Source organism: Argopecten irradians, chromosome 7 (assembly GCF_041381155.1).
Source record: "Argopecten irradians isolate NY chromosome 7, Ai_NY, whole genome shotgun sequence".
NCBI classification, from domain to species: Eukaryota; Metazoa; Mollusca; class Bivalvia; order Pectinida; family Pectinidae; genus Argopecten; species Argopecten irradians.
The window spans coordinates 38,174,633-38,183,872 of record NC_091140.1 but is presented as its reverse complement, the minus strand read 5'-3'; the positions used below and the strand labels follow the sequence as shown (position 1 = coordinate 38,183,872).

Below are 9,240 nucleotides of genomic sequence, written 5' to 3'. Positions count from 1 at the left end.
ATGTATGTATCGGTCTACGAACGCGATTTAGACTAAATTCTTCATAGTCATGACTGTTATTTTATTTTACGGAAGATTAGTGTTTCCCACAGGAAAAAAAAGGGCATGGTGCTGGGTTTTGAAAAGGACACCTTGACCGCGATAAATAACCATCAGAGGGGCACAAAGGTTATATCGACAACTTCCAATACAAGGGGGAATCTTTAAAACTGTCTTGTTGTTTATTTAATTCTGGTTCAACTTAATATCATTTAAATGCTTTAAACTCTCTGTGTTGCTAAGTAATATCAGGACATCTATTTAATTATTCTGAGTGAAAAAAATGATTTTGAAAATTGTAATCTGCAGATCATATGATCATGACTATAATTGATTCACAATAAAGATCTAAATTTCATTTATATTAATAAAAAGAATGGGAAAAATCAAAATGTATTCCTTTATTTCAATCCAATTACCTTTATTTTAATATATATTTTTATTTAAATATTAAAAATACTGTATTGATTTGAATGAGATAACATGTTTCATAATAATGGACAATTAATTAAAATAATATTCTAAATTTACAAGCACTAAATTAAGAAAATACAGATAAGTGTTAGAGTAGTATGCAAAATATTTCAATTTAATCTGATAGAGAAAAAAGTTGATTTCTTTTTAATTTGATTTATTTTAATTACTTTGCTATTAATAATTTTATTATTATTAAGATATCTTTTCTAAAAATAAATTCACACCGAAATTCTAAAAAAAAATAATACCGTTTTCATTTTTAAAAACGTGAATATTAGTAAAATCCTGAAATTCAATACCTTCGATCCGGATCTACTATTACAATACACCCAAAATGGCGGCCATTACGATTGCAAATCTTGTGACATCCATCCGATATATATAGGCCTATTTAACATTAAAAACGTGAGTAAATCATTTACAGTTGTAAGCAGTATTTGTTTTTGAAGTAATGCTCACTAGCTGTAGTGATAAAACCTTTTGAAAGGCCAGCTGATTGTTTTCTAGGCTGCCGATCGGCTGCTTGACTTCAGCTTACGTAATACACAGACCTGAAAGTGACACCACAAGCCAAGGTGGAAATAGCCCAAGGCTGCTAATTAGGGCCACTGGGGTGTTGGTCAGGGGGTCAGGGAGTGGTCACACTTCTTTTGTTTACTTAATTATCAAGCCACTACCTGGTATTTTGGTAGTTTAGTAGAAGTGTACTGGGGACAAACAGGGCACGGCGTTAGGTCATAGGGGCATGGCGTCAGGTAAAAAGGGCACGGCGCGGCGCCATGCTAATCGGGGCTGTGGGAAACACTAAAGATAGAAAAGTGTTTCGTGTGTGTAGGCCTTTTTTGAATGAAAAGACGGGGCTATTTAAAACTAATGATACTGTTTCGGATAGGCTACCTGTAATGTTTTTTTTCTTTTCTTGAAACATGTATATCATCTGTTAACCTATTGTTCGCTTAGACGCTCCCAGAATTGTTCACCGACAATCAGATGTTCTGTATATGTAGGTGAGATGAGTGACCGTAACATGTAGGCCAACATCTGACGTATAACCATTCTTTGAACACTAGGGTTGATTTAGTGCACATAGCATGTTGGGTCGAAATAACCCGCCGTATACATCAAACGGGCCGAGACATTTCGCACCTGCACACAATAGATGTAAACAAACATGTAGACGAACACGTTGTGTTAGTGTTATTTCGGACTGAAGAAGGCCCTATAGTGGCTGAACATACATTCCATAGAAATGATTTTGATTTTACTTTGAATTTATTTTGGCTTTTTATTTCGGATTATTAATATACTAGCTTTATACCGTTTTTCCTCATTACATCTGACGTAACTATGGGATTCCCCGAACATTCCTGAGGAAAGCCTCCCGGTTGTAGCTCCGACCAGCGATTTGTTTTGTAGTTTATTACCGTTACAACGCTTGATCACATCTTTTGTTTTGATGTCAAATACATATTTAATTGGATCTAATAAAAAGTCTTTATTTTTATATTGAAATCCGTCAACTTATGACGCAAAATCTTATCGAAGCGTGAACTAGAAGTAGTCCAAACCTGCACTGCGTTTGTATTCATACGTCATTGCGATTACGCTAATTTGAACGCAACTCCCCTTCCTTTTACAATACAGGGACATATGTAAATATATAAGTTTACTAGTAACTTGTGCCAAGTCCTTTGCATTAATGCAATAAAATAAGTTAAACATATTGATTTGCATTTCATAGATATTCTACATTTACCTACTGTTGTAGATGAATAAGAAAAATTGTTAATACGAGGCAGATGATACTTTTTCTGAGGCCATGTGGTTATGGCCCCATCATGGAGGTTCAGCTTTGTTTTGTTTTATTATATATTACTACTTTTAATGTTTTAATAACATTGGTTTTAGGTATAATTAGTTTAAACAGTACTTTGATTGGTAAAATTGGTAATTGATTAAAAAATCAATCAAGCAATACATTAAAATATACCTTAAAGTATACATATATGATATGTTTCCCCGTGTATTGAAATGTATATAAACATCGCAGTACCCCAGTTTTGTTTTTTCGTAAACAAGTGCAGGCATTTGGAACAGCTGTGAATGCAGATAATCTAGTTTTCGTGTATACACACCTGTCGGTGAGAAGCGGCCGATACATACCTCATCGGTGGCCGACATTGTCATTGGTCGTGGGCTGTCGGATGAATACACAAAAGTAAGTACATTTATGCATCTACACATTGTCGCAAGAATACCACAACGATGAATATGAATGAAAATGGCCAACCTAAAGTAGGCTGACATAGAATTTATTAATATGTATATTCAACACAAAAAACAATATAATCAAAAATACATGGTACAAATTTAAGAAATATACATATTGAAAAAGGGGGCCAATGTGGGGTTACCAAAAAGCGCCACAAAGACATGAAATGGCTTCCCCAAAATCAGATATGAAAGAATTTATTAATGGTTTTAATATGACGATTTAATCAATTAAACATATTGAACATTTTGTTTGTAAATTATATAGATTTTCAATACATGTTTTAAAAAGAAATGCGTAATTTGACATCGATTTTTTGTTTGATATTTTTATGAAATACTGAGAGTGAATAGTAAAATGAAAATTTTCTCTCATCCTTTTGTTTTCTAATTACATCATATATGCTATCTAAATCAAAATGAGACAGGTTTTTCGCTTTCCAAACGTGTATACAACTATTAATCTTATTTTTTGTCTCTCTATATTGCTGTGAATCTAGGTAGATTATTATTCCATCTTCCAAGATGTATTCCAGTAGTTTTTGTAGATTTACTTTTGAGCCTGATGCTTTTTCATATCGTCCTAAAATTTTAAACGACCCCGTAATTGACTTTTCATATCTAAGAAACAGTTACCTTTCATTAGCAAACTTTCAATTTGACCTGGAAGTTTTAAGCCGTTTATACTATTGCTTTTGCGAATTGAACAAAGGGTCTGCTTGAATAATGTACACAATTGGTGCGATTGGCCTTGTAGATATTGAAAAGCCAAAGTATTCCAAGATAAAACCATTTGACTTAATATATGTCTTCGCATTCACTCGCAAACAACATTTGTACCTTACCCAGTAAATTTATTCCAAATATTAAATCGCTTGAGACATTTGTTTATCAATCATCATTCAACCTATCAAAAGCTTTTTGTTGATCTATTTGTTTATCAATCATCATTCAACCTATCAAAAGCTTTTTGTTGATCTAGAAATATAACATACCCCTCTTCATTCTCTAAATCAGTATATTCAAATACATCCTGTATCAATCTGTTCGAGTCAGCAATGTTTCATCCAGGACAAAACCTTTTTGATCCGGATGTATGATATCTAGAAGAACTTTCTTTATTCTGTTTGCCAATGTTTTTGCAATTATCTTATGATCTACGTTTAGCATTGTTAGTGGTCGCTAATTTTTAATATCTTTACTCTCACCTTTTTGTACAATAAGGTTAGTATTCCTTTTGTTTATGATACTAATAATTAATCAGTATTACGTATTTCATAAACCAGTTCAATAATTTTTGTTTTTAATTATGTGCCAGTAAATCTGAAAAAAAATCTGAAACAATCCCATCTTCATTCGGGAATTTTTGTTTCATTTCACTGATACTCTTTAATATTTCTTCCTTGCTTATCTCTTGTCCATACATGTTCTTTGATCATCTGAAATTTTGTTCTCTACATTATCTAAAGGAATATCCGCAGCATCTCTGTCCCATCCTTTCGACGTAAAGGTTGCTTATAAAATTTAATCTGTTCTTTTTTAATATAATTTTTGTCATTTTTATAATCTCCTATTGTTGTTTTGATTTTATGCCAAAGCTTTCTCAGGACACTGTTTTTTGGGTTAAAAAAAGATTTTGTTGATTTATCATGCTCTTCGAACTCCTGCACTCTCGCTCTCACTCTCATCTCTGTTGCTTTGTTACTATTAATGCTCTCTCAGAATGTTATTTTTTCAATATCTGGGTTAGTCTTTGTTAATTCATCCAATTCTTTTTCAATTTCATCAATATACCTGTCGGTCTTATTCAGGCACTTTGCAACCGAAATTGTTATTTCTTTAATCTTTATTTTGCTATGTCCCACCAGTCTTTCAAATTATCATATTTGTTCTTTTTTATAGCCCGTTGAGTCCAAAAAGCTTGAAATGCATTTTTGAAAATATCGTTTTCAATTGTATTAACGTTCATTTTCCACCTCCCTGGACCAATTATTACCTTATCTGTATTGATTTTTAATGTTATCATTTATTGGTTGCTATGAACACATGATGTAATATCTGTTTGGCTATATCATTTTCAATGTATTTAGTCTTCTTTGTATTCAGATTTTCTGAAATGAAATGAATCAATTAAAAAAATAGACTTGATGTTGTGGAGTCATACATTTGTATGTGGGTATCTATATATTTGATTGTTTAGAGTAAAATTAAGATCACCAGCATATATATAACTATTATTAAACAAGTGATTGTTAATAACATTTATTATGAATTGCTTTCGTTCAGAACTATTATTAGGTGCATACAGGTTTGCTAGATTGCATATATTTCTTTCATAATTTTAAAATTAGATGCTAGCCGTCCATCTTTATCTCTGCTTAGTTCTTTCTAAAACAATTTAGTTTTCCCATTTGTTAGGATTGCGACACCTGTTGAGGCGAAGGTACCATTGTCCCATAAACTATTGCCTCCGCCTAGATGGTCCCATTCTTGAGACCAAATGAAGATATCTTTGTCAGTACAGTGGGTTTCCTGTAACAAATGTACATCAATTTTCTTTTTAATCAACCACAAAGAAAAAAGGCATTTCTTTTTTCAACATCTCTTAGCCCATTAATGCTATAGATATAGACATAAGTTAATATAAAGTGGTTAAGTTGATGAATATTCCTAAGTGGTCAATGTTTAGAAGCATTCAGTTGTTCTCGAATGTTCCGTACTTTTGGATTTGATTGTGTTGTCATTCAGTTGATGGTGGTGTTGCCGAACTCATAAACCGTTTTCTCTTGTTTGGCGTACCAAGCATTGGTTCTACAGTTGCTTGCATAAAGACTGATAATTTCTCTCTTAACTTGAACGCTCCTTGTTTATTTATATGTACACATGAGGTGTCAAGACCGTTATATAGATGATCAACAACCGTTCCGTCGCTACGAAAGAGAAGCGGGGTATCAATGTATTCTATATGATATTTTGTTTTACATATTTTTTTTCAGCGAAACTATTGATACTTTTAGTTATCTCGTTCAGGAACGAAATTTTCTCGCCGTTTCCTTTTCGACGCGCGAAGTAATAGAGATATCGGTTGATTTAGCTTTTTTTCTGTACGGAATATCTAACTAAAGAATTGGGTAGTACGTCATCAGTTTTGTCATTTTCGTTTTTACGACCTTCTGTATTTTCTTTCGCATAATCCCCGTATTGGTCCGAATCACGTTGTCTACATTCAGATTGAATGTGACCGGACATGTTACAGTAATTACAGACAGGCGTTTCTTTTTGTGGACGGTTCCGAGCAAGATGGTCAGTATTTTCACAAATAAAACATTTTCTTTGCTCATGCACTGGTTTGTTTGAACATTTAAATGATGGGTGGTCCTTTAAGTTGCAATGATAACATGGCGTTCTATTGTTATTTGCAAAAACAATTGTACGTCAAAACGCCCAATTGAAGTTCGCAACGGGAGGGTAGGGACACATCCTATATAATGTTCAAACACATTTGCCGTTTTCAATGTTAGAATCACAAATTCTACCTCTGCGTATACTACCGGATACGACTTGGCCGTATCTTCTTTACCTAGTGCGTATGGCTCATCTTTAATTGTAACATTTGTCACAGTTTTTCGACTTCAAAAAAAATCACCGTTTGATGTTTTATTTCCGCTCCATTAAGTAGTAGCGCATGTTTTGTATAATCGTTTTGACAAGTAATCACAACTCTGTTCTTTGTTATTTGGACCGCTTTCACTTGATATGTGTTTCTCAGTTTTTCTAAGCCATTTAACACATCTTCATGCGATACACCCTTTATAAACTTGTGATAAAAGTGTACTGATGGTTTTCTTTGGAGTGGTTTGAGAATATATTACTTATCTTCACCTTTCACATGACAGGATTGAATTGAATAGTATATTGAAATGTTGCTTATTTTAGAAATTTCAACATGGCTTCCTCAGAGCATCTATTGGTTGCTGCTATTGACTTTGGAACTACGTACTCGGGGTACGCATTCTCTTCGCTAAATGACTATAAGCGAGACCCATTGAAAGTTTCCGCCAACAGCTGGACCGCAGGACTAGGGGAACTAATGTCGTTGAAGACATCCACATGTATTCTCTTTGAGCCTAACGAAACATTCCATTCCTCTGGCTACAAGGCTGAAGACAAGTATTCTGATCTGGCCCTAGACAAGAAACAAGACGGATGGCGTTACTTCCGACGATTTAAAATGGAACTTTATGAAATCGACGTAAGTAGATTATTTCTCCTCGTTTAAACCCTCGTTTTTATGATACATACTATGTAGGTATATGTCTTTTTGTTTTTAAAATAAAAAAAAACATGTGTATTACCATTCATTGCTTTCAACGAAGCTTTACGGTAAAAGACGACCAGGGCTAGTCAATGCAGGCGATCAAGGTGTTTACAGCAGAAATATAGTATCTCAAGGACCATATGATAAAGACTTGTAATAACTAGCTGACAGGCATAAAGCCCAAAGATATCCTCTGGGTCCTCACTGTCCCGGCAATCTGGTCCGACGCCTCAAAACAGTCATGCGGGAGGCTGCCGAGGCGGTAAGAGTTTATACGCGTAATTAATATCAATTGATAACAATCTTTTTTTTTTGTTTTTGTTTGTTTGTTTGTTTTTTTTTGTTTTTTTTGCTTTAACGTAACCAAGCTCTTAATATCTATTCAATGATTTTCATAATTTTCTGAAAAAATCTCGAAATATCTCGCCTTAAAAAAGAAATAAAAAATCAGTCTTCCTTTGTTTCAAGGCTGGTATCAGACGGGATCATCTAAAACTAGCTCTGGAACCGGAAACTGCTTCTCTTTACTGCAAGTACCTCCCTTTTGAACGGAAAGGAGAAGGTGAAATGAAGGCATTTACTTCCGGGTCAAAGTACGTCTTGTTAGACGCTGGAGGTAGGTGAGATGTGAATGTCTTTGACTAAATGTCGCCACCCATTCTTTTAAATCATTCACCATTTTCCATCGACTTTCCGTATAATGACAGCTTGCTAGAGTCTCAGTGAAGGTCTGTCATGAACTACGAATTTATAATTACTTGACGACAATCAGCGAGTAAATTGGTGTTTGGAAGTCTGTATGAGAGTACCAAACAGGTTCCAGATGAAATCCTTGTTTTGAATTTTGAAAATTATTTTAACATTAAGGGAAGCATCGATAATGGTTAAATATGGTTAAAAATCAATACAACTGTGGCTGTAAAGGATACAAACAATGCATGATTGCGCTCCTAACATTGCTATTACATGTATTAAATACAAAAAATACATCTATTTTCAGGAGGGACTATAGACATTACTGTACATGAGGTACAGCGAGATGGAACGCTGAAGAAAATCCACAAGGCCAATATGGAGACTAGGGAGGTACCAAGGTGGACCATGCCTTCCAGCTTCTCGTATCAGGAATCATTGTTAATGGCGCAGACATGGTCGATTTCTTTCGAGATTTCGAAGTGAAAAAGCGAACAATAAAGCCCGATGCATATTCGGATGACAAAACTACCTTCAAGGTTCCAGCCGCCATGAATAATGCTTGTAAAGATGAGAACAATCAGGACATCGCTACGATTGTAAAATCGAAATCAAATCTCAATGATACCATGGTTCTTGTTGGTGATAAACTGCGGGTGAGCGGCAATAAAGCAAAGGAACTATTCAAGGATCCGGCACGGCACATCGTAAACCATTTGAAGAAACTTTTAGAAACGCCTTCTGTGAGAGGAGTGACGAGTATACTAATCGTTGGAGGATTTGCGGAGTCCTTCGTTCTTCAGTCTGAAATTAAGAAAAACTTACCAATCCTCCGAATAATTGTGCCGCAAGATGCAGGGCTGGCAGATCTCAAGGGAGTTATTATCTACGGGCACGAACCAAGGGCGATCAAGTCGAGAGTTTTGTAAATATACTTACGGGGTAAAAACGAGAGTTGAGTTTGAAGAGAACTTGCATGGCATTTCTAAGCGTGTTGTTGACGCAATTGGAATAGCAAGATGCGTGGACATATTCAGCGTACATGTACGGGAGGGGGATTCTGTTAATATTGGCGAACCACAGTTTAAACAGCCGTATACTCCCGCAAGACTCGATCAAACTGGTATGGATTTCAATTTGTACAACTCCAAGAAGAGAGACCCGACCTACCATCTAATTCTATCTACTATGCAAACTGTATATTATCACTGTTAACGGATGTTGTTTCATTTTTTATTCTGAAGTCTGTGTTATTTTCTCAATAAATCATTTCACAATTTTTGTAACTGTTTTGTTTTTTCTTTTAAAAATGGTTTTACGGAACGAATTCTGGTAAAATGAAAGACTTTGAATTAGTTTCACCTAAGATTTATTCTAAGAACCAATGCGAAATGTGATTCAAACAGCACAATACAATATTTGGACCAATATTCCAAACCGGA

The 9,240-nt window shown here is 34.6% G+C and overlaps 1 pseudogene; it reads left to right on the top strand.

Annotated features, from left to right (window-relative positions):
* Positions 1-2,664: 2,664 nt before the first annotated feature.
* Positions 2,665-9,040, top strand: LOC138328354 (heat shock 70 kDa protein 12B-like; annotated as a pseudogene).
* Positions 9,041-9,240: the final 200 nt, after the last annotated feature.